Below are 21,930 nucleotides of genomic sequence, written 5' to 3'. Positions count from 1 at the left end.
GATGTGTCGGCTACCCTCCTGCCATCAGAGGCCGAAGGCGACGGCGCTGTAGGCGCTCAACGCCAGGGCGGAGGTGAGCACATCTGAACGCAGTGCGTAGGTGCTGCTAGGGCGATGTAGCGTAGCTAGAAGCAGAACTGACAGCCGTTGAAAAACTGCCCTTTAATTTACAGCAGGGCGATAAAACAAATATCTAATGTGACGTACTTACTGATGATCCAGAGACGATTCAGCATGTGTGTGCCAATCCAGAAGTAGAAAGCGCCTAAGTATCACAATATTAAGTTGGTTAGTTTGATGCTCGCCTGGAGCCTATCATTAGCTTCCCCTGAGGGCGAAATGCACAGCGTAGCCGTTGCTAGGGAACGGCCTCTTCTGTCGTTTTTTGTTTTCTCTGCGTCAGTGTGAATATTGATAACTACAGTTCTGCTCGTTCCACTCAAGACAGATGGCGACGGAAAACAATGGTGTAAGGCACCATGTTTAAGCTGTGGTTCCCGAAAGTGAGGGTGGGGTGCAACCTCACATCTGACAACTCGTTTTAAATACTCTAAAACCAACGTATTTCCTTCACACAAGAAAAAAACACGCTAATTTCGCAGTCAGGCTCTGGAGATATACCGAGAAACGACGGTGGAAGAGATCTAGCGCCCACGCGTCAGATTGGCCGAGCGGTCTAAGGCGCCAGATTTAAGCTCTGGTTCCCGAAGGGGAGCGTGGGTTCGAACCCCACATCTGACAATGCATTTTAAATATTCCAAAACTACCAATTTCGTACATGCGGGAAAACAAGTAAATTACGCGGGAACAGGTTCCACAGATACTACGAGAAACGGCAGTGACTATGGTGCTTGCCTTGCAAGTCTGATTGTCTGGCGGCCTGAAAGAATGGAAAGCTGTTAGGAGACATGGCTTTCAGCCACGAGGCCCGGAATCGATTCCCGGTAGCCGAACATTCTTTTGTTTGCTGAGTCTTGGTTATTCTCACGGCATTTACGATATCTTTGGGTTGTGGTTTTTGGGGTCCAAGCATCAGGCGAGCAAACGTGAACGAAAGCAGATATGTGCGTAAATGAGTGTCAGGGCAGTAATAAAGGTGGATGAGACGGTGGATCGGGTATTGGACTGCAGACGTGCCACAATGCGTAGCTCGATAGCTGAGTAAGTTAGAGCGTCGTGCTGTGAACACAAAGGCCACGTATTCGACCGCACCAAGTGCCATTTCATTTTTTCCCCTAAAAGACAATGCTTCCTCCAGCGACACACTGCCAGGTAAATAACAAGCGATCTTCACAAGAAGTAAGGTGTCTACACGTTGCGCGATACTGTCGCCAACGGCCACACCGCGCGTAGTGCAGCGGTTCTCGTCTGTTCACCGGCGTTAGGAATCGTTGGCCGTGGTTAGTACATGGATGCGTGCTCGGCTGGGAACTCGACGTGCTGTTGCCTTCTTTCATTTTGCATTTTTCCTTCGGCTTCGTTGTTGCTTAGCAATAATTATGCGGTCCCGCACGCTGACGCCACTCTTGCCTCTCGGTACACTAAGGGGCGAATCTGTGGCCACAATAAAATGAAAGGTTCTGTCGTGTGTTTGTCGTTTTTTGGTCTCTCCCAGTCGTTTGTCGCGCCTGCCCTCTACATATATGCCCATTTCCAAGCGTCAGCTTTCGCGTCAGCCGAGCAAAGTCGAGACAAGTCGACACATGGAGACACACGATGCTGAGAAACGAAAGCCGCAGACTAGCGCCCTGGCAGCACGGACTGAGACGAGGGGCGAAGGAAAACTATTCGTACCGCGACAGTTCACAGTTTCGAAGATCGCGTTTCGTTACGTGGAATACCCGTAGAAGAAAAAAGTACCTTTTGTGCGGTGGCCGGGAATCGAACCCGGATCAACTGCTTGGGAAGCAACCATGCTGACCGTTACACCACCACCGCGTTGTGCTGCGTCCCACCCACGCCTTGATGTGTCGGCTACCCTCCTGCCATCAGAGGCCGAAGGCGACGGCGCTGTAGGCGCTCAACGCCAGGGCGGAGGTGAGCACATCTGAACGCAGTGCGTAGGTGCTGCTAGGGCGATGTAGCGTAGCTAGAAGCAGAACTGACAGCCGTTGAAAAACTGCCCTTTAATTTACAGCAGGGCGATAAAACAAATATCTAATGTGACGTACTTACTGATGATCCAGAGACGATTCAGCATGTGTGTGCCAATCCAGAAGTAGAAAGCGCCTAAGTATCACAATATTAAGTTGGTTAGTTTGATGCTCGCCTGGAGCCTATCATTAGCTTCCCCTGAGGGCGAAATGCACAGCGTAGCCGTTGCTAGGGAACGGCCTCTTCTGTCGTTTTTTGTTTTCTCTGCGTCAGTGTGAATATTGATAACTACAGTTCTGCTCGTTCCACTCAAGACAGATGGCGACGGAAAACAATGGTGTAAGGCACCATGTTTAAGCTGTGGTTCCCGAAAGTGAGGGTGGGGTGCAACCTCACATCTGACAACTCGTTTTAAATACTCTAAAACCAACGTATTTCCTTCACACAAGAAAAAAACACGCTAATTTCGCAGTCAGGCTCTGGAGATATACCGAGAAACGACGGTGGAAGAGATTTGGCGCCCACGCGTCAGATTGGCCGAGCGGTCTACGGCGCCAGATTTAAGCTCTGGTTCCCGAAGGGGAGCGTGGGTTCGAACCCCACATCTGACAATGCATTTTAAATATTCCAAAACTACCAATTTCGTACATGCGGGAAAACAAGTAAATTACGCGGGAACAGGTTCCACAGATACTACGAGAAACGGCAGTGACTATGGTGCTTGCCTTGCAAGTCTGATTGTCTGGCGGCCTGAAAGAATGGAAAGCTGTTAGGAGACATGGCTTTCAGCCACGAGGCCCGGAATCGATTCCCGGTAGCCGAACATTCTTTTGTTTGCTGAGTCTTGGTTATTCTCACGGCATTTACGATATCTTTGGGTTGTGGTTTTTGGGGTCCAAGCATCAGGCGAGCAAACGTGAACGAAAGCAGATATGTGCGTAAATGAGTGTCAGGGCAGTAATAAAGGTGGATGAGACGGTGGATCGGGTATTGGACTGCAGACGTGCCACAATGCGTAGCTCGATAGCTGAGTAAGTTAGAGCGTCGTGCTGTGAACACAAAGGCCACGTATTCGACCGCACCAAGTGCCATTTCATTTTTTCCCCTAAAAGACAATGCTTCCTCCAGCGACACACTGCCAGGTAAATAACAAGCGATCTTCACAAGAAGTAAGGTGTCTACACGTTGCGCGATACTGTCGCCAACGGCCACACCGCGCGTAGTGCAGCGGTTCTCGTCTGTTCACCGGCGTTAGGAATCGTTGGCCGTGGTTAGTACATGGATGCGTGCTCGGCTGGGAACTCGACGTGCTGTTGCCTTCTTTCATTTTGCATTTTTCCTTCGGCTTCGTTGTTGCTTAGCAATAATTATGCGGTCCCGCACGCTGACGCCACTCTTGCCTCTCGGTACACTAAGGGGCGAATCTGTGGCCACAATAAAATGAAAGGTTCTGTCGTGTGTTTGTCGTTTTTTGGTCTCTCCCAGTCGTTTGTCGCGCCTGCCCTCTACATATATGCCCATTTCCAAGCGTCAGCTTTCGCGTCAGCCGAGCAAAGTCGAGACAAGTCGACACATGGAGACACACGATGCTGAGAAACGAAAGCCGCAGACTAGCGCCCTGGCAGCACGGACTGAGACGAGGGGCGAAGGAAAACTATTCGTACCGCGACAGTTCACAGTTTCGAAGATCGCGTTTCGTTACGTGGAATACCCGTAGAAGAAAAAAGTACCTTTTGTGCGGTGGCCGGGAATCGAACCCGGGTCAACTGCTTGGGAAGCAACCATGCTGACCGTTACACCACCACCGCGTTGTGCTGCGTCCCACCCACGCCTTGATGTGTCGGCTACCCTCCTGCCATCAGAGGCCGAAGGCGACGGCGCTGTAGGCGCTCAACGCCAGGGCGGAGGTGAGCACATCTGAACGCAGTGCGTAGGTGCTGCTAGGGCGATGTAGCGTAGCTAGAAGCAGAACTGACAGCCGTTGAAAAACTGCCCTTTAATTTACAGCAGGGCGATAAAACAAATATCTAATGTGACGTACTTACTGATGATCCAGAGACGATTCAGCATGTGTGTGCCAATCCAGAAGTAGAAAGCGCCTAAGTATCACAATATTAAGTTGGTTAGTTTGATGCTCGCCTGGAGCCTATCATTAGCTTCCCCTGAGGGCGAAATGCACAGCGTAGCCGTTGCTAGGGAACGGCCTCTTCTGTCGTTTTTTGTTTTCTCTGCGTCAGTGTGAATATTGATAACTACAGTTCTGCTCGTTCCACTCAAGACAGATGGCGACGGAAAACAATGGTGTAAGGCACCATGTTTAAGCTGTGGTTCCCGAAAGTGAGGGTGGGGTGCAACCTCACATCTGACAACTCGTTTTAAATACTCTAAAACCAACGTATTTCCTTCACACAAGAAAAAAACACGCTAATTTCGCAGTCAGGCTCTGGAGATATACCGAGAAACGACGGTGGAAGAGATTTGGCGCCCACGCGTCAGATTGGCCGAGCGGTCTACGGCGCCAGATTTAAGCTCTGGTTCCCGAAGGGGAGCGTGGGTTCGAACCCCACATCTGACAATGCATTTTAAATATTCCAAAACTACCAATTTCGTACATGCGGGAAAACAAGTAAATTACGCGGGAACAGGTTCCACAGATACTACGAGAAACGGCAGTGACTATGGTGCTTGCCTTGCAAGTCTGATTGTCTGGCGGCCTGAAAGAATGGAAAGCTGTTAGGAGACATGGCTTTCAGCCACGAGGCCCGGAATCGATTCCCGGTAGCCGAACATTCTTTTGTTTGCTGAGTCTTGGTTATTCTCACGGCATTTACGATATCTTTGGGTTGTGGTTTTTGGGGTCCAAGCATCAGGCGAGCAAACGTGAACGAAAGCAGATATGTGCGTAAATGAGTGTCAGGGCAGTAATAAAGGTGGATGAGACGGTGGATCGGGTATTGGACTGCAGACGTGCCACAATGCGTAGCTCGATAGCTGAGTAAGTTAGAGCGTCGTGCTGTGAACACAAAGGCCACGTATTCGACCGCACCAAGTGCCATTTCATTTTTTCCCCTAAAAGACAATGCTTCCTCCAGCGACACACTGCCAGGTAAATAACAAGCGATCTTCACAAGAAGTAAGGTGTCTACACGTTGCGCGATACTGTCGCCAACGGCCACACCGCGCGTAGTGCAGCGGTTCTCGTCTGTTCACCGGCGTTAGGAATCGTTGGCCGTGGTTAGTACATGGATGCGTGCTCGGCTGGGAACTCGACGTGCTGTTGCCTTCTTTCATTTTGCATTTTTCCTTCGGCTTCGTTGTTGCTTAGCAATAATTATGCGGTCCCGCACGCTGACGCCACTCTTGCCTCTCGGTACACTAAGGGGCGAATCTGTGGCCACAATAAAATGAAAGGTTCTGTCGTGTGTTTGTCGTTTTTTGGTCTCTCCCAGTCGTTTGTCGCGCCTGCCCTCTACATATATGCCCATTTCCAAGCGTCAGCTTTCGCGTCAGCCGAGCAAAGTCGAGACAAGTCGACACATGGAGACACACGATGCTGAGAAACGAAAGCCGCAGACTAGCGCCCTGGCAGCACGGACTGAGACGAGGGGCGAAGGAAAACTATTCGTACCGCGACAGTTCACAGTTTCGAAGATCGCGTTTCGTTACGTGGAATACCCGTAGAAGAAAAAAGTACCTTTTGTGCGGTGGCCGGGAATCGAACCCGGGTCAACAGCTTGGGAAGCAACCATGCTGACCGTTACACCACCACCGCGTTGTGCTGCGTCCCACCCACGCCTTGATGTGTCGGCTACCCTCCTGCCATCAGAGGCCGAAGGCGACGGCGCTGTAGGCGCTCAACGCCAGGGCGGAGGTGAGCACATCTGAACGCAGTGCGTAGGTGCTGCTAGGGCGATGTAGCGTAGCTAGAAGCAGAACTGACAGCCGTTGAAAAACTGCCCTTTAATTTACAGCAGGGCGATAAAACAAATATCTAATGTGACGTACTTACTGATGATCCAGAGACGATTCAGCATGTGTGTGCCAATCCAGAAGTAGAAAGCGCCTAAGTATCACAATATTAAGTTGGTTAGTTTGATGCTCGCCTGGAGCCTATCATTAGCTTCCCCTGAGGGCGAAATGCACAGCGTAGCCGTTGCTAGGGAACGGCCTCTTCTGTCGTTTTTTGTTTTCTCTGCGTCAGTGTGAATATTGATAACTACAGTTCTGCTCGTTCCACTCAAGACAGATGGCGACGGAAAACAATGGTGTAAGGCACCATGTTTAAGCTGTGGTTCCCGAAAGTGAGGGTGGGGTGCAACCTCACATCTGACAACTCGTTTTAAATACTCTAAAACCAACGTATTTCCTTCACACAAGAAAAAAACACGCTAATTTCGCAGTCAGGCTCTGGAGATATACCGAGAAACGACGGTGGAAGAGATCTGGCGCCCACGCGTCAGATTGGCCGAGCGGTCTACGGCGCCAGATTTAAGCTCTGGTTCCCGAAGGGGAGCGTGGGTTCGAACCCCACATCTGACAATGCATTTTAAATATTCCAAAACTACCAATTTCGTACATGCGGGAAAACAAGTAAATTACGCGGGAACAGGTTCCACAGATACTACGAGAAACGGCAGTGACTATGGTGCTTGCCTTGCAAGTCTGATTGTCTGGCGGCCTGAAAGAATGGAAAGCTGTTAGGAGACATGGCTTTCAGCCACGAGGCCCGGAATCGATTCCCGGTAGCCGAACATTCTTTTGTTTGCTGAGTCTTGGTTATTCTCACGGCATTTACGATATCTTTGGGTTGTGGTTTTTGGGGTCCAAGCATCAGGCGAGCAAACGTGAACGAAAGCAGATATGTGCGTAAATGAGTGTCAGGGCAGTAATAAAGGTGGATGTGACGGTGGATCGGGTATTGGACTGCAGACGTGCCACAATGCGTAGCTCGATAGCTGAGTAAGTTAGAGCGTCGTGCTGTGAACACAAAGGCCACGTATTCGACCGCACCAAGTGCCATTTCATTTTTCTCCCCTAAAAGACAATGCTTCCTCCAGCGACACACTGCCAGGTAAATAACAAGCGATCTTCACAAGAAGTAAGGTGTCTACACGTTGCGCGATACTGTCGCCAACGGCCACACCGCGCGTAGTGCAGCGGTTCTCGTCTGTTCACCGGCGTTAGGAATCGTTGGCCGTGGTTAGTACATGGATGCGTGCTCGGCTGGGAACTCGACGTGCTGTTGCCTTCTTTCATTTTGCATTTTTCCTTCGGCTTCGTTGTTGCTTAGCAATAATTATGCGGTCCCGCACGCTGACGCCACTCTTGCCTCTCGGTACACTAAGGGGCGAATCTGTGGCCACAATAAAATGAAAGGTTCTGTCGTGTGTTTGTCGTTTTTTGGTCTCTCCCAGTCGTTTGTCGCGCCTGCCCTCTACATATATGCCCATTTCCAAGCGTCAGCTTTCGCGTCAGCCGAGCAAAGTCGAGACAAGTCGACACATGGAGACACACGATGCTGAGAAACGAAAGCCGCAGACTAGCGCCCTGGCAGCACGGACTGAGACGAGGGGCGAAGGAAAACTATTCGTACCGCGACAGTTCACAGTTTCGAAGATCGCGTTTCGTTACGTGGAATACCCGTAGAAGAAAAAAGTACCTTTTGTGCGGTGGCCGGGAATCGAACCCGGATCAACTGCTTGGGAAGCAACCATGCTGACCGTTACACCACCACCGCGTTGTGCTGCGTCCCACCCACGCCTTGATGTGTCGGCTACCCTCCTGCCATCAGAGGCCGAAGGCGACGGCGCTGTAGGCGCTCAACGCCAGGGCGGAGGTGAGCACATCTGAACGCAGTGCGTAGGTGCTGCTAGGGCGATGTAGCGTAGCTAGAAGCAGAACTGACAGCCGTTGAAAAACTGCCCTTTAATTTACAGCAGGGCGATAAAACAAATATCTAATGTGACGTACTTACTGATGATCCAGAGACGATTCAGCATGTGTGTGCCAATCCAGAAGTAGAAAGCGCCTAAGTATCACAATATTAAGTTGGTTAGTTTGATGCTCGCCTGGAGCCTATCATTAGCTTCCCCTGAGGGCGAAATGCACAGCGTAGCCGTTGCTAGGGAACGGCCTCTTCTGTCGTTTTTTGTTTTCTCTGCGTCAGTGTGAATATTGATAACTACAGTTCTGCTCGTTCCACTCAAGACAGATGGCGACGGAAAACAATGGTGTAAGGCACCATGTTTAAGCTGTGGTTCCCGAAAGTGAGGGTGGGGTGCAACCTCACATCTGACAACTCGTTTTAAATACTCTAAAACCAACGTATTTCCTTCACACAAGAAAAAAACACGCTAATTTCGCAGTCAGGCTCTGGAGATATACCGAGAAACGACGGTGGAAGAGATCTGGCGCCCACGCGTCAGATTGGCCGAGCGGTCTAAGGCGCCAGATTTAAGCTCTGGTTCCCGAAGGGGAGCGTGGGTTCGAACCCCACATCTGACAATGCATTTTAAATATTCCAAAACTACCAATTTCGTACATGCGGGAAAACAAGTAAATTACGCGGGAACAGGTTCCACAGATACTACGAGAAACGGCAGTGACTATGGTGCTTGCCTTGCAAGTCTGATTGTCTGGCGGCCTGAAAGAATGGAAAGCTGTTAGGAGACATGGCTTTCAGCCACGAGGCCCGGAATCGATTCCCGGTAGCCGAACATTCTTTTGTTTGCTGAGTCTTGGTTATTCTCACGGCATTTACGATATCTTTGGGTTGTGGTTTTTGGGGTCCAAGCATCAGGCGAGCAAACGTGAACGAAAGCAGATATGTGCGTAAATGAGTGTCAGGGCAGTAATAAAGGTGGATGTGACGGTGGATCGGGTATTGGACTGCAGACGTGCCACAATGCGTAGCTCGATAGCTGAGTAAGTTAGAGCGTCGTGCTGTGAACACAAAGGCCACGTATTCGACCGCACCAAGTGCCATTTCATTTTTCTCCCCTAAAAGACAATGCTTCCTCCAGCGACACACTGCCAGGTAAATAACAAGCGATCTTCACAAGAAGTAAGGTGTCTACACGTTGCGCGATACTGTCGCCAACGGCCACACCGCGCGTAGTGCAGCGGTTCTCGTCTGTTCACCGGCGTTAGGAATCGTTGGCCGTGGTTAGTACATGGATGCGTGCTCGGCTGGGAACTCGACGTGCTGTTGCCTTCTTTCATTTTGCATTTTTCCTTCGGCTTCGTTGTTGCTTAGCAATAATTATGCGGTCCCGCACGCTGACGCCACTCTTGCCTCTCGGTACACTAAGGGGCGAATCTGTGGCCACAATAAAATGAAAGGTTCTGTCGTGTGTTTGTCGTTTTTTGGTCTCTCCCAGTCGTTTGTCGCGCCTGCCCTCTACATATATGCCCATTTCCAAGCGTCAGCTTTCGCGTCAGCCGAGCAAAGTCGAGACAAGTCGACACATGGAGACACACGATGCTGAGAAACGAAAGCCGCAGACTAGCGCCCTGGCAGCACGGACTGAGACGAGGGGCGAAGGAAAACTATTCGTACCGCGACAGTTCACAGTTTCGAAGATCGCGTTTCGTTACGTGGAATACCCGTAGAAGAAAAAAGTACCTTTTGTGCGGTGGCCGGGAATCGAACCCGGATCAACTGCTTGGGAAGCAACCATGCTGACCGTTACACCACCACCGCGTTGTGCTGCGTCCCACCCACGCCTTGATGTGTCGGCTACCCTCCTGCCATCAGAGGCCGAAGGCGACGGCGCTGTAGGCGCTCAACGCCAGGGCGGAGGTGAGCACATCTGAACGCAGTGCGTAGGTGCTGCTAGGGCGATGTAGCGTAGCTAGAAGCAGAACTGACAGCCGTTGAAAAACTGCCCTTTAATTTACAGCAGGGCGATAAAACAAATATCTAATGTGACGTACTTACTGATGATCCAGAGACGATTCAGCATGTGTGTGCCAATCCAGAAGTAGAAAGCGCCTAAGTATCACAATATTAAGTTGGTTAGTTTGATGCTCGCCTGGAGCCTATCATTAGCTTCCCCTGAGGGCGAAATGCACAGCGTAGCCGTTGCTAGGGAACGGCCTCTTCTGTCGTTTTTTGTTTTCTCTGCGTCAGTGTGAATATTGATAACTACAGTTCTGCTCGTTCCACTCAAGACAGATGGCGACGGAAAACAATGGTGTAAGGCACCATGTTTAAGCTGTGGTTCCCGAAAGTGAGGGTGGGGTGCAACCTCACATCTGACAACTCGTTTTAAATACTCTAAAACCAACGTATTTCCTTCACACAAGAAAAAAACACGCTAATTTCGCAGTCAGGCTCTGGAGATATACCGAGAAACGACGGTGGAAGAGATCTGGCGCCCACGCGTCAGATTGGCCGAGCGGTCTAAGGCGCCAGATTTAAGCTCTGGTTCCCGAAGGGGAGCGTGGGTTCGAACCCCACATCTGACAATGCATTTTAAATATTCCAAAACTACCAATTTCGTACATGCGGGAAAACAAGTAAATTACGCGGGAACAGGTTCCACAGATACTACGAGAAACGGCAGTGACTATGGTGCTTGCCTTGCAAGTCTGATTGTCTGGCGGCCTGAAAGAATGGAAAGCTGTTAGGAGACATGGCTTTCAGCCACGAGGCCCGGAATCGATTCCCGGTAGCCGAACATTCTTTTGTTTGCTGAGTCTTGGTTATTCTCACGGCATTTACGATATCTTTGGGTTGTGGTTTTTGGGGTCCAAGCATCAGGCGAGCAAACGTGAACGAAAGCAGATATGTGCGTAAATGAGTGTCAGGGCAGTAATAAAGGTGGATGTGACGGTGGATCGGGTATTGGACTGCAGACGTGCCACAATGCGTAGCTCGATAGCTGAGTAAGTTAGAGCGTCGTGCTGTGAACACAAAGGCCACGTATTCGACCGCACCAAGTGCCATTTCATTTTTCTCCCCTAAAAGACAATGCTTCCTCCAGCGACACACTGCCAGGTAAATAACAAGCGATCTTCACAAGAAGTAAGGTGTCTACACGTTGCGCGATACTGTCGCCAACGGCCACACCGCGCGTAGTGCAGCGGTTCTCGTCTGTTCACCGGCGTTAGGAATCGTTGGCCGTGGTTAGTACATGGATGCGTGCTCGGCTGGGAACTCGACGTGCTGTTGCCTTCTTTCATTTTGCATTTTTCCTTCGGCTTCGTTGTTGCTTAGCAATAATTATGCGGTCCCGCACGCTGACGCCACTCTTGCCTCTCGGTACACTAAGGGGCGAATCTGTGGCCACAATAAAATGAAAGGTTCTGTCGTGTGTTTGTCGTTTTTTGGTCTCTCCCAGTCGTTTGTCGCGCCTGCCCTCTACATATATGCCCATTTCCAAGCGTCAGCTTTCGCGTCAGCCGAGCAAAGTCGAGACAAGTCGACACATGGAGACACACGATGCTGAGAAACGAAAGCCGCAGACTAGCGCCCTGGCAGCACGGACTGAGACGAGGGGCGAAGGAAAACTATTCGTACCGCGACAGTTCACAGTTTCGAAGATCGCGTTTCGTTACGTGGAATACCCGTAGAAGAAAAAAGTACCTTTTGTGCGGTGGCCGGGAATCGAACCCGGATCAACTGCTTGGGAAGCAACCATGCTGACCGTTACACCACCACCGCGTTGTGCTGCGTCCCACCCACGCCTTGATGTGTCGGCTACCCTCCTGCCATCAGAGGCCGAAGGCGACGGCGCTGTAGGCGCTCAACGCCAGGGCGGAGGTGAGCACATCTGAACGCAGTGCGTAGGTGCTGCTAGGGCGATGTAGCGTAGCTAGAAGCAGAACTGACAGCCGTTGAAAAACTGCCCTTTAATTTACAGCAGGGCGATAAAACAAATATCTAATGTGACGTACTTACTGATGATCCAGAGACGATTCAGCATGTGTGTGCCAATCCAGAAGTAGAAAGCGCCTAAGTATCACAATATTAAGTTGGTTAGTTTGATGCTCGCCTGGAGCCTATCATTAGCTTCCCCTGAGGGCGAAATGCACAGCGTAGCCGTTGCTAGGGAACGGCCTCTTCTGTCGTTTTTTGTTTTCTCTGCGTCAGTGTGAATATTGATAACTACAGTTCTGCTCGTTCCACTCAAGACAGATGGCGACGGAAAACAATGGTGTAAGGCACCATGTTTAAGCTGTGGTTCCCGAAAGTGAGGGTGGGGTGCAACCTCACATCTGACAACTCGTTTTAAATACTCTAAAACCAACGTATTTCCTTCACACAAGAAAAAAACACGCTAATTTCGCAGTCAGGCTCTGGAGATATACCGAGAAACGACGGTGGAAGAGATCTGGCGCCCACGCGTCAGATTGGCCGAGCGGTCTAAGGCGCCAGATTTAAGCTCTGGTTCCCGAAGGGGAGCGTGGGTTCGAACCCCACATCTGACAATGCATTTTAAATATTCCAAAACTACCAATTTCGTACATGCGGGAAAACAAGTAAATTACGCGGGAACAGGTTCCACAGATACTACGAGAAACGGCAGTGACTATGGTGCTTGCCTTGCAAGTCTGATTGTCTGGCGGCCTGAAAGAATGGAAAGCTGTTAGGAGACATGGCTTTCAGCCACGAGGCCCGGAATCGATTCCCGGTAGCCGAACATTCTTTTGTTTGCTGAGTCTTGGTTATTCTCACGGCATTTACGATATCTTTGGGTTGTGGTTTTTGGGGTCCAAGCATCAGGCGAGCAAACGTGAACGAAAGCAGATATGTGCGTAAATGAGTGTCAGGGCAGTAATAAAGGTGGATGTGACGGTGGATCGGGTATTGGACTGCAGACGTGCCACAATGCGTAGCTCGATAGCTGAGTAAGTTAGAGCGTCGTGCTGTGAACACAAAGGCCACGTATTCGACCGCACCAAGTGCCATTTCATTTTTCTCCCCTAAAAGACAATGCTTCCTCCAGCGACACACTGCCAGGTAAATAACAAGCGATCTTCACAAGAAGTAAGGTGTCTACACGTTGCGCGATACTGTCGCCAACGGCCACACCGCGCGTAGTGCAGCGGTTCTCGTCTGTTCACCGGCGTTAGGAATCGTTGGCCGTGGTTAGTACATGGATGCGTGCTCGGCTGGGAACTCGACGTGCTGTTGCCTTCTTTCATTTTGCATTTTTCCTTCGGCTTCGTTGTTGCTTAGCAATAATTATGCGGTCCCGCACGCTGACGCCACTCTTGCCTCTCGGTACACTAAGGGGCGAATCTGTGGCCACAATAAAATGAAAGGTTCTGTCGTGTGTTTGTCGTTTTTTGGTCTCTCCCAGTCGTTTGTCGCGCCTGCCCTCTACATATATGCCCATTTCCAAGCGTCAGCTTTCGCGTCAGCCGAGCAAAGTCGAGACAAGTCGACACATGGAGACACACGATGCTGAGAAACGAAAGCCGCAGACTAGCGCCCTGGCAGCACGGACTGAGACGAGGGGCGAAGGAAAACTATTCGTACCGCGACAGTTCACAGTTTCGAAGATCGCGTTTCGTTACGTGGAATACCCGTAGAAGAAAAAAGTACCTTTTGTGCGGTGGCCGGGAATCGAACCCGGATCAACTGCTTGGGAAGCAACCATGCTGACCGTTACACCACCACCGCGTTGTGCTGCGTCCCACCCACGCCTTGATGTGTCGGCTACCCTCCTGCCATCAGAGGCCGAAGGCGACGGCGCTGTAGGCGCTCAACGCCAGGGCGGAGGTGAGCACATCTGAACGCAGTGCGTAGGTGCTGCTAGGGCGATGTAGCGTAGCTAGAAGCAGAACTGACAGCCGTTGAAAAACTGCCCTTTAATTTACAGCAGGGCGATAAAACAAATATCTAATGTGACGTACTTACTGATGATCCAGAGACGATTCAGCATGTGTGTGCCAATCCAGAAGTAGAAAGCGCCTAAGTATCACAATATTAAGTTGGTTAGTTTGATGCTCGCCTGGAGCCTATCATTAGCTTCCCCTGAGGGCGAAATGCACAGCGTAGCCGTTGCTAGGGAACGGCCTCTTCTGTCGTTTTTTGTTTTCTCTGCGTCAGTGTGAATATTGATAACTACAGTTCTGCTCGTTCCACTCAAGACAGATGGCGACGGAAAACAATGGTGTAAGGCACCATGTTTAAGCTGTGGTTCCCGAAAGTGAGGGTGGGGTGCAACCTCACATCTGACAACTCGTTTTAAATACTCTAAAACCAACGTATTTCCTTCACACAAGAAAAAAACACGCTAATTTCGCAGTCAGGCTCTGGAGATATACCGAGAAACGACGGTGGAAGAGATCTGGCGCCCACGCGTCAGATTGGCCGAGCGGTCTAAGGCGCCAGATTTAAGCTCTGGTTCCCGAAGGGGAGCGTGGGTTCGAACCCCACATCTGACAATGCATTTTAAATATTCCAAAACTACCAATTTCGTACATGCGGGAAAACAAGTAAATTACGCGGGAACAGGTTCCACAGATACTACGAGAAACGGCAGTGACTATGGTGCTTGCCTTGCAAGTCTGATTGTCTGGCGGCCTGAAAGAATGGAAAGCTGTTAGGAGACATGGCTTTCAGCCACGAGGCCCGGAATCGATTCCCGGTAGCCGAACATTCTTTTGTTTGCTGAGTCTTGGTTATTCTCACGGCATTTACGATATCTTTGGGTTGTGGTTTTTGGGGTCCAAGCATCAGGCGAGCAAACGTGAACGAAAGCAGATATGTGCGTAAATGAGTGTCAGGGCAGTAATAAAGGTGGATGTGACGGTGGATCGGGTATTGGACTGCAGACGTGCCACAATGCGTAGCTCGATAGCTGAGTAAGTTAGAGCGTCGTGCTGTGAACACAAAGGCCACGTATTCGACCGCACCAAGTGCCATTTCATTTTTCTCCCCTAAAAGACAATGCTTCCTCCAGCGACACACTGCCAGGTAAATAACAAGCGATCTTCACAAGAAGTAAGGTGTCTACACGTTGCGCGATACTGTCGCCAACGGCCACACCGCGCGTAGTGCAGCGGTTCTCGTCTGTTCACCGGCGTTAGGAATCGTTGGCCGTGGTTAGTACATGGATGCGTGCTCGGCTGGGAACTCGACGTGCTGTTGCCTTCTTTCATTTTGCATTTTTCCTTCGGCTTCGTTGTTGCTTAGCAATAATTATGCGGTCCCGCACGCTGACGCCACTCTTGCCTCTCGGTACACTAAGGGGCGAATCTGTGGCCACAATAAAATGAAAGGTTCTGTCGTGTGTTTGTCGTTTTTTGGTCTCTCCCAGTCGTTTGTCGCGCCTGCCCTCTACATATATGCCCATTTCCAAGCGTCAGCTTTCGCGTCAGCCGAGCAAAGTCGAGACAAGTCGACACATGGAGACACACGATGCTGAGAAACGAAAGCCGCAGACTAGCGCCCTGGCAGCACGGACTGAGACGAGGGGCGAAGGAAAACTATTCGTACCGCGACAGTTCACAGTTTCGAAGATCGCGTTTCGTTACGTGGAATACCCGTAGAAGAAAAAAGTACCTTTTGTGCGGTGGCCGGGAATCGAACCCGGATCAACTGCTTGGGAAGCAACCATGCTGACCGTTACACCACCACCGCGTTGTGCTGCGTCCCACCCACGCCTTGATGTGTCGGCTACCCTCCTGCCATCAGAGGCCGAAGGCGACGGCGCTGTAGGCGCTCAACGCCAGGGCGGAGGTGAGCACATCTGAACGCAGTGCGTAGGTGCTGCTAGGGCGATGTAGCGTAGCTAGAAGCAGAACTGACAGCCGTTGAAAAACTGCCCTTTAATTTACAGCAGGGCGATAAAACAAATATCTAATGTGACGTACTTACTGATGATCCAGAGACGATTCAGCATGTGTGTGCCAATCCAGAAGTAGAAAGCGCCTAAGTATCACAATATTAAGTTGGTTAGTTTGATGCTCGCCTGGAGCCTATCATTAGCTTCCCCTGAGGGCGAAATGCACAGCGTAGCCGTTGCTAGGGAACGGCCTCTTCTGTCGTTTTTTGTTTTCTCTGCGTCAGTGTGAATATTGATAACTACAGTTCTGCTCGTTCCACTCAAGACAGATGGCGACGGAAAACAATGGTGTAAGGCACCATGTTTAAGCTGTGGTTCCCGAAAGTGAGGGTGGGGTGCAACCTCACATCTGACAACTCGTTTTAAATACTCTAAAACCAACGTATTTCCTTCACACAAGGAAAAAACACGCTAATTTCGCAGTCAGGCTCTGGAGATATACCGAGAAACGACGGTGGAAGAGATCTGGCGCCCACGCGTCAGATTGGCCGAGCGGTCTACGGCGCCAGATTTAAGCTCTGGTTCCCGAAGGGGAGCGTGGGTTCGAACCCCACATCTGACAATGCATTTTAAATATTCCAAAACTACCAATTTCGTACATGCGGGAAAACAAGTAAATTACGCGGGAACAGGTTCCACAGATACTACGAGAAACGGCAGTGACTATGGTGCTTGCCTTGCAAGTCTGATTGTCTGGCGGCCTGAAAGAATGGAAAGCTGTTAGGAGACATGGCTTTCAGCCACGAGGCCCGGAATCGATTCCCGGTAGCCGAACATTCTTTTGTTTGCTGAGTCTTGGTTATTCTCACGGCATTTACGATATCTTTGGGTTGTGGTTTTTGGGGTCCAAGCATCAGGCGAGCAAACGTGAACGAAAGCAGATATGTGCGTAAATGAGTGTCAGGGCAGTAATAAAGGTGGATGTGACGGTGGATCGGGTATTGGACTGCAGACGTGCCACAATGCGTAGCTCGATAGCTGAGTAAGTTAGAGCGTCGTGCTGTGAACACAAAGGCCACGTATTCGACCGCACCAAGTGCCATTTCATTTTTCTCCCCTAAAAGACAATGCTTCCTCCAGCGACACACTGCCAGGTAAATAACAAGCGATCTTCACAAGAAGTAAGGTGTCTACACGTTGCGCGATACTGTCGCCAACGGCCACACCGCGCGTAGTGCAGCGGTTCTCGTCTGTTCACCGGCGTTAGGAATCGTTGGCCGTGGTTAGTACATGGATGCGTGCTCGGCTGGGAACTCGACGTGCTGTTGCCTTCTTTCATTTTGCATTTTTCCTTCGGCTTCGTTGTTGCTTAGCAATAATTATGCGGTCCCGCACGCTGACGCCACTCTTGCCTCTCGGTACACTAAGGGGCGAATCTGTGGCCACAATAAAATGAAAGGTTCTGTCGTGTGTTTGTCGTTTTTTGGTCTCTCCCAGTCGTTTGTCGCGCCTGCCCTCTACATATATGCCCATTTCCAAGCGTCAGCTTTCGCGTCAGCCGAGCAAAGTCGAGACAAGTCGACACATGGAGACACACGATGCTGAGAAACGAAAGCCGCAGACTAGCGCCCTGGCAGCACGGACTGAGACGAGGGGCGAAGGAAAACTATTCGTACCGCGACAGTTCACAGTTTCGAAGATCGCGTTTCGTTACGTGGAATACCCGTAGAAGAAAAAAGTACCTTTTGTGCGGTGGCCGGGAATCGAACCCGGATCAACTGCTTGGGAAGCAACCATGCTGACCGTTACACCACCACCGCGTTGTGCTGCGTCCCACCCACGCCTTGATGTGTCGGCTACCCTCCTGCCATCAGAGGCCGAAGGCGACGGCGCTGTAGGCGCTCAACGCCAGGGCGGAGGTGAGCACATCTGAACGCAGTGCGTAGGTGCTGCTAGGGCGATGTAGCGTAGCTAGAAGCAGAACTGACAGCCGTTGAAAAACTGCCCTTTAATTTACAGCAGGGCGATAAAACAAATATCTAATGTGACGTACTTACTGATGATCCAGAGACGATTCAGCATGTGTGTGCCAATCCAGAAGTAGAAAGCGCCTAAGTATCACAATATTAAGTTGGTTAGTTTGATGCTCGCCTGGAGCCTATCATTAGCTTCCCCTGAGGGCGAAATGCACAGCGTAGCCGTTGCTAGGGAACGGCCTCTTCTGTCGTTTTTTGTTTTCTCTGCGTCAGTGTGAATATTGATAACTACAGTTCTGCTCGTTCCACTCAAGACAGATGGCGACGGAAAACAATGGTGTAAGGCACCATGTTTAAGCTGTGGTTCCCGAAAGTGAGGGTGGGGTGCAACCTCACATCTGACAACTCGTTTTAAATACTCTAAAACCAACGTATTTCCTTCACACAAGGAAAAAACACGCTAATTTCGCAGTCAGGCTCTGGAGATATACCGAGAAACGACGGTGGAAGAGATCTGGCGCCCACGCGTCAGATTGGCCGAGCGGTCTACGGCGCCAGATTTAAGCTCTGGTTCCCGAAGGGGAGCGTGGGTTCGAACCCCACATCTGACAATGCATTTTAAATATTCCAAAACTACCAATTTCGTACATGCGGGAAAACAAGTAAATTACGCGGGAACAGGTTCCACAGATACTACGAGAAACGGCAGTGACTATGGTGCTTGCCTTGCAAGTCTGATTGTCTGGCGGCCTGAAAGAATGGAAAGCTGTTAGGAGACATGGCTTTCAGCCACGAGGCCCGGAATCGATTCCCGGTAGCCGAACATTCTTTTGTTTGCTGAGTCTTGGTTATTCTCACGGCATTTACGATATCTTTGGGTTGTGGTTTTTGGGGTCCAAGCATCAGGCGAGCAAACGTGAACGAAAGCAGATATGTGCGTAAATGAGTGTCAGGGCAGTAATAAAGGTGGATGTGACGGTGGATCGGGTATTGGACTGCAGACGTGCCACAATGCGTAGCTCGATAGCTGAGTAAGTTAGAGCGTCGTGCTGTGAACACAAAGGCCACGTATTCGACCGCACCAAGTGCCATTTCATTTTTCTCCCCTAAAAGACAATGCTTCCTCCAGCGACACACTGCCAGGTAAATAACAAGCGATCTTCACAAGAAGTAAGGTGTCTACACGTTGCGCGATACTGTCGCCAACGGCCACACCGCGCGTAGTGCAGCGGTTCTCGTCTGTTCACCGGCGTTAGGAATCGTTGGCCGTGGTTAGTACATGGATGCGTGCTCGGCTGGGAACTCGACGTGCTGTTGCCTTCTTTCATTTTGCATTTTTCCTTCGGCTTCGTTGTTGCTTAGCAATAATTATGCGGTCCCGCACGCTGACGCCACTCTTGCCTCTCGGTACACTAAGGGGCGAATCTGTGGCCACAATAAAATGAAAGGTTCTGTCGTGTGTTTGTCGTTTTTTGGTCTCTCCCAGTCGTTTGTCGCGCCTGCCCTCTACATATATGCCCATTTCCAAGCGTCAGCTTTCGCGTCAGCCGAGCAAAGTCGAGACAAGTCGACACATGGAGACACACGATGCTGAGAAACGAAAGCCGCAGACTAGCGCCCTGGCAGCACGGACTGAGACGAGGGGCGAAGGAAAACTATTCGTACCGCGACAGTTCACAGTTTCGAAGATCGCGTTTCGTTACGTGGAATACCCGTAGAAGAAAAAAGTACCTTTTGTGCGGTGGCCGGGAATCGAACCCGGATCAACTGCTTGGGAAGCAACCATGCTGACCGTTACACCACCACCGCGTTGTGCTGCGTCCCACCCACGCCTTGATGTGTCGGCTACCCTCCTGCCATCAGAGGCCGAAGGCGACGGCGCTGTAGGCGCTCAACGCCAGGGCGGAGGTGAGCACATCTGAACGCAGTGCGTAGGTGCTGCTAGGGCGATGTAGCGTAGCTAGAAGCAGAACTGACAGCCGTTGAAAAACTGCCCTTTAATTTACAGCAGGGCGATAAAACAAATATCTAATGTGACGTACTTACTGATGATCCAGAGACGATTCAGCATGTGTGTGCCAATCCAGAAGTAGAAAGCGCCTAAGTATCACAATATTAAGTTGGTTAGTTTGATGCTCGCCTGGAGCCTATCATTAGCTTCCCCTGAGGGCGAAATGCACAGCGTAGCCGTTGCTAGGGAACGGCCTCTTCTGTCGTTTTTTGTTTTCTCTGCGTCAGTGTGAATATTGATAACTACAGTTCTGCTCGTTCCACTCAAGACAGATGGCGACGGAAAACAATGGTGTAAGGCACCATGTTTAAGCTGTGGTTCCCGAAAGTGAGGGTGGGGTGCAACCTCACATCTGACAACTCGTTTTAAATACTCTAAAACCAACGTATTTCCTTCACACAAGGAAAAAACACGCTAATTTCGCAGTCAGGCTCTGGAGATATACCGAGAAACGACGGTGGAAGAGATCTGGCGCCCACGCGTCAGATTGGCCGAGCGGTCTACGGCGCCAGATTTAAGCTCTGGTTCCCGAAGGGGAGCGTGGGTTCGAACCCCACATCTGACAATGCATTTTAAATATTCCAAAACTACCAATTTCGTACATGCGGGAAAACAAGTAAATTACGCGGGAACAGGTTCCACAGATACTACGAGAAACGGCAGTGACTATGGTGCTTGCCTTGCAAGTCTGATTGTCTGGCGGCCTGAAAGAATGGAAAGCTGTTAGGAGACATGGCTTTCAGCCACGAGGCCCGGAATCGATTCCCGGTAGCCGAACATTCTTTTGTTTGCTGAGTCTTGGTTATTCTCACGGCATTTACGATATCTTTGGGTTGTGGTTTTTGGGGTCCAAGCATCAGGCGAGCAAACGTGAACGAAAGCAGATATGTGCGTAAATGAGTGTCAGGGCAGTAATAAAGGTGGATGTGACGGTGGATCGGGTATTGGACTGCAGACGTGCCACAATGCGTAGCTCGATAGCTGAGTAAGTTAGAGCGTCGTGCTGTGAACACAAAGGCCACGTATTCGACCGCACCAAGTGCCATTTCATTTTTCTCCCCTAAAAGACAATGCTTCCTCCAGCGACACACTGCCAGGTAAATAACAAGCGATCTTCACAAGAAGTAAGGTGTCTACACGTTGCGCGATACTGTCGCCAACGGCCACACCGCGCGTAGTGCAGCGGTTCTCGTCTGTTCACCGGCGTTAGGAATCGTTGGCCGTGGTTAGTACATGGATGCGTGCTCGGCTGGGAACTCGACGTGCTGTTGCCTTCTTTCATTTTGCATTTTTCCTTCGGCTTCGTTGTTGCTTAGCAATAATTATGCGGTCCCGCACGCTGACGCCACTCTTGCCTCTCGGTACACTAAGGGGCGAATCTGTGGCCACAATAAAATGAAAGGTTCTGTCGTGTGTTTGTCGTTTTTTGGTCTCTCCCAGTCGTTTGTCGCGCCTGCCCTCTACATATATGCCCATTTCCAAGCGTCAGCTTTCGCGTCAGCCGAGCAAAGTCGAGACAAGTCGACACATGGAGACACACGATGCTGAGAAACGAAAGCCGCAGACTAGCGCCCTGGCAGCACGGACTGAGACGAGGGGCGAAGGAAAACTATTCGTACCGCGACAGTTCACAGTTTCGAAGATCGCGTTTCGTTACGTGGAATACCCGTAGAAGAAAAAAGTACCTTTTGTGCGGTGGCCGGGAATCGAACCCGGATCAACTGCTTGGGAAGCAACCATGCTGACCGTTACACCACCACCGCGTTGTGCTGCGTCCCACCCACGCCTTGATGTGTCGGCTACCCTCCTGCCATCAGAGGCCGAAGGCGACGGCGCTGTAGGCGCTCAACGCCAGGGCGGAGGTGAGCACATCTGAACGCAGTGCGTAGGTGCTGCTAGGGCGATGTAGCGTAGCTAGAAGCAGAACTGACAGCCGTTGAAAAACTGCCCTTTAATTTACAGCAGGGCGATAAAACAAATATCTAATGTGACGTACTTACTGATGATCCAGAGACGATTCAGCATGTGTGTGCCAATCCAGAAGTAGAAAGCGCCTAAGTATCACAATATTAAGTTGGTTAGTTTGATGCTCGCCTGGAGCCTATCA

General features: G+C 50.6%; 22 non-coding genes across 22 annotated transcripts; 11 read left to right on the top strand and 11 right to left on the bottom strand.

The window, feature by feature from the left end:
* The first annotated feature begins 657 nt into the window (after nucleotides 1-657).
* On the top strand, nucleotides 658-741 carry Trnal-uaa. Its single transcript has one exon. It is a non-coding gene; the product is annotated as a tRNA-Leu (tRNA).
* A 1,125-nt stretch (nucleotides 742-1,866) lies between these two features.
* Trnag-ccc lies at nucleotides 1,867-1,938 on the bottom strand. Its single transcript has one exon. It is a non-coding gene; the product is annotated as a tRNA-Gly (tRNA).
* A 683-nt stretch (nucleotides 1,939-2,621) lies between these two features.
* Nucleotides 2,622-2,705, top strand: Trnal-uaa. Its single transcript has one exon. It is a non-coding gene; the product is annotated as a tRNA-Leu (tRNA).
* A 1,125-nt stretch (nucleotides 2,706-3,830) lies between these two features.
* Nucleotides 3,831-3,902, bottom strand: Trnag-ccc. Its single transcript has one exon. It is a non-coding gene; the product is annotated as a tRNA-Gly (tRNA).
* Nucleotides 3,903-4,585: 683 nt separating this feature from the next.
* Nucleotides 4,586-4,669, top strand: Trnal-uaa. Its single transcript has one exon. It is a non-coding gene; the product is annotated as a tRNA-Leu (tRNA).
* Nucleotides 4,670-5,794: 1,125 nt separating this feature from the next.
* On the bottom strand, nucleotides 5,795-5,866 carry Trnag-ccc. The gene has a single exon. It is a non-coding gene; the product is annotated as a tRNA-Gly (tRNA).
* Nucleotides 5,867-6,549: 683 nt separating this feature from the next.
* Nucleotides 6,550-6,633, top strand: Trnal-uaa. Its single transcript has one exon. It is a non-coding gene; the product is annotated as a tRNA-Leu (tRNA).
* A 1,126-nt stretch (nucleotides 6,634-7,759) lies between these two features.
* Trnag-ccc lies at nucleotides 7,760-7,831 on the bottom strand. Its single transcript has one exon. It is a non-coding gene; the product is annotated as a tRNA-Gly (tRNA).
* A 683-nt stretch (nucleotides 7,832-8,514) lies between these two features.
* Trnal-uaa lies at nucleotides 8,515-8,598 on the top strand. The gene has a single exon. It is a non-coding gene; the product is annotated as a tRNA-Leu (tRNA).
* Nucleotides 8,599-9,724: 1,126 nt separating this feature from the next.
* Nucleotides 9,725-9,796, bottom strand: Trnag-ccc. The gene has a single exon. It is a non-coding gene; the product is annotated as a tRNA-Gly (tRNA).
* Nucleotides 9,797-10,479: 683 nt separating this feature from the next.
* Nucleotides 10,480-10,563, top strand: Trnal-uaa. Its single transcript has one exon. It is a non-coding gene; the product is annotated as a tRNA-Leu (tRNA).
* Nucleotides 10,564-11,689: 1,126 nt separating this feature from the next.
* Trnag-ccc lies at nucleotides 11,690-11,761 on the bottom strand. Its single transcript has one exon. It is a non-coding gene; the product is annotated as a tRNA-Gly (tRNA).
* A 683-nt stretch (nucleotides 11,762-12,444) lies between these two features.
* Nucleotides 12,445-12,528, top strand: Trnal-uaa. Its single transcript has one exon. It is a non-coding gene; the product is annotated as a tRNA-Leu (tRNA).
* A 1,126-nt stretch (nucleotides 12,529-13,654) lies between these two features.
* Nucleotides 13,655-13,726, bottom strand: Trnag-ccc. Its single transcript has one exon. It is a non-coding gene; the product is annotated as a tRNA-Gly (tRNA).
* A 683-nt stretch (nucleotides 13,727-14,409) lies between these two features.
* Nucleotides 14,410-14,493, top strand: Trnal-uaa. The gene has a single exon. It is a non-coding gene; the product is annotated as a tRNA-Leu (tRNA).
* Nucleotides 14,494-15,619: 1,126 nt separating this feature from the next.
* Nucleotides 15,620-15,691, bottom strand: Trnag-ccc. Its single transcript has one exon. It is a non-coding gene; the product is annotated as a tRNA-Gly (tRNA).
* Nucleotides 15,692-16,374: 683 nt separating this feature from the next.
* Trnal-uaa lies at nucleotides 16,375-16,458 on the top strand. The gene has a single exon. It is a non-coding gene; the product is annotated as a tRNA-Leu (tRNA).
* A 1,126-nt stretch (nucleotides 16,459-17,584) lies between these two features.
* Nucleotides 17,585-17,656, bottom strand: Trnag-ccc. The gene has a single exon. It is a non-coding gene; the product is annotated as a tRNA-Gly (tRNA).
* Nucleotides 17,657-18,339: 683 nt separating this feature from the next.
* Trnal-uaa lies at nucleotides 18,340-18,423 on the top strand. The gene has a single exon. It is a non-coding gene; the product is annotated as a tRNA-Leu (tRNA).
* A 1,126-nt stretch (nucleotides 18,424-19,549) lies between these two features.
* Trnag-ccc lies at nucleotides 19,550-19,621 on the bottom strand. Its single transcript has one exon. It is a non-coding gene; the product is annotated as a tRNA-Gly (tRNA).
* A 683-nt stretch (nucleotides 19,622-20,304) lies between these two features.
* Trnal-uaa lies at nucleotides 20,305-20,388 on the top strand. Its single transcript has one exon. It is a non-coding gene; the product is annotated as a tRNA-Leu (tRNA).
* A 1,126-nt stretch (nucleotides 20,389-21,514) lies between these two features.
* Trnag-ccc lies at nucleotides 21,515-21,586 on the bottom strand. The gene has a single exon. It is a non-coding gene; the product is annotated as a tRNA-Gly (tRNA).
* Nucleotides 21,587-21,930: the final 344 nt, after the last annotated feature.

Source organism: Schistocerca piceifrons, chromosome 2, assembly GCF_021461385.2.
Source record: "Schistocerca piceifrons isolate TAMUIC-IGC-003096 chromosome 2, iqSchPice1.1, whole genome shotgun sequence".
NCBI lineage: Eukaryota > Metazoa > Arthropoda > Insecta > Orthoptera > Acrididae > Schistocerca > Schistocerca piceifrons.
The sequence above is the reverse complement of the archived record's forward strand: the minus strand, read 5'-3'. Positions and strand labels throughout refer to the sequence as shown.